The sequence below is a fragment of the Echinops telfairi genome, unplaced genomic scaffold (genome assembly GCF_000313985.2).
Source record: "Echinops telfairi isolate 266 unplaced genomic scaffold, ASM31398v2 ScPeMD7_7457;HRSCAF=8495, whole genome shotgun sequence".
In the NCBI taxonomy this organism is placed as follows: domain Eukaryota; kingdom Metazoa; phylum Chordata; class Mammalia; order Afrosoricida; family Tenrecidae; genus Echinops; species Echinops telfairi.
Window position 1 is genome coordinate 35,478,617 of NW_022111357.1, and position 2,022 is coordinate 35,480,638.

Here is a 2,022-nt window from a genome sequence, read left to right on the forward strand (position 1 = left end):
TGCATGGTCCGGACCGGCCCAAACAGATGGCAGCTAGACAGCTTTAGGCCAATAGGGAAATCCCACATTTATATTCCTTACTCATTTTTTAAAAAACATTTATCTGCTCAACAGTGAATACACTAAGCGCCAGGAGTAATGTTTGAGGGCTTTGGTGGCATGGTGATTATGCTTTGAGCTGTGATCTGAGCGTTAAGCAGTTTAAAACCACCAACAGCAACTAGGGAGAAAGGCAAGCTTTTTCTACTCCCATTAGCAGTTACAGTCTTGGAAACTGCTGGAAAGTTCTACCCCTTCTATAGGGTAGCTATGGGGTCTGAGTGGACCCGATAGCAGTGAGTTGTTCTTTTGGTAGTAATGTTTATTCTGTCTATATGTATAAAAATTAGATGGAACTATGTAATATTTATTCATTCACTTCCTAAAACTCATTATACTTTGATGAAACACTACATTATTTTAAAATTTTATTTATCTTACAGTTTTATTGGCACATAATCCATAGATTATACAAGTCAACAGTTTACTCATCTCAAAAAGAATTGTACAATCATTACCACTCAATTTTAGAACATCCCCCCCCCATGGTTAAATCACCTTTAAAATGAGTTGTTAAATCACAGTCAGTTCTAGTGCTCCGTATCCCCTCCCAAATTTATCGTCTACTCCCCAAATCCCCTCACCCTCCCTATCTCCCACCCCCCACCCTTAGATATCCTATGCCCATTTGTATCAGTTATTATCTCCATGCTGCTACTGCTTCTGTGCTTCACAAAATGGGAAACTGGATAGAAACAATAAGAAACACAATCAAAATAAAGTGGTAAGCATAAAACAATAAAGTAATAAAATAAAGCTGAAAATGCTTATAATGAATAAGAAAGAAAAGATCACCACGGAAGAAATGTTTTTAAAGCCAGGGAAGAAATGTATGTCACAGAACAAGCAAGAGATACTTAGACCTAAAACAAGTTCAGGTTGGGTCAAGAGGAAGGACAACTGACCAAGTATCAAGTTCGATCCAGCATCATCAAGATTACAATGATCTCTGTCTGACAGTAAGGCTGTTAGAGACCCTTGTCTGTGGCTAGAGGGGATCAGCCAATAGATACAGATGATCTGACTAGATACTCTGCAGATGGGTTTTAGCCCCACTGTCCTCCATAGACTTCTACAAATTGGATATTCACAATTTAAGCTCTGATCCATTTCCCTTCATCATATGTGAATTTTGTTATTGTCATCTTTGGATCACACAGCTGGTGTGCTTCTTCCATGTGGACTTACTTGACTCCTTGCTTAGATGGTTGCTTGCTTGAATATAAGCCTTTAAGACCCCAGACACTATTCCCATTGATAGCCGGGCACCATCTGCTCTCTTCACCACCCTTTGCTGTAACACCCTTATCTTCAGTGATCATTTCATGAAGGTGAGTATTGAACAGGGCCATTTATCCAAACTAACTGTTCTTGGATTGGGACTAGAATTCAGTGGGAACCCAGAATCCATCTGCTTGTCCCTGGGATAGGCATGACTCAGGTTTACTTTGGCGGTCATGTTATGACAAAATCAAAACCCCCAAAGATCAACTACACCAACAGCAGCAACAACCAACTAGCAAACAAACAAACAAATGTGCTAAAGGCAGGAAAGCACAAAACCCATAGAAACAAAAAGTACAACATGTCAATCATCCCCCTGGGGTATAAGGCCATTGCACGGATACCGTCATGGATTGTCCCAAGGACACAGCCTTCTGGGCACTGTCCGTAGGAGGCGTCTGTGTGAGCACAGTTCTACCTCGACCCACAACCCATGAGTTGTTTGCCTGCACAATTCAATCTCCATTCCATTGAGCTGCCCTTACCTAAGTGTAGGGATTGGTGTCAGGGGAATCTTCCTGGATCAATTCTTCCAAGTGCAGATCCCTGCCCAACAGATCAAAACCTGTCATGTCACTGTGAGGGGCATGGAGGTACTAAATATATGGTGATTCTGGGTCCCTTTCCATTGGACACCCA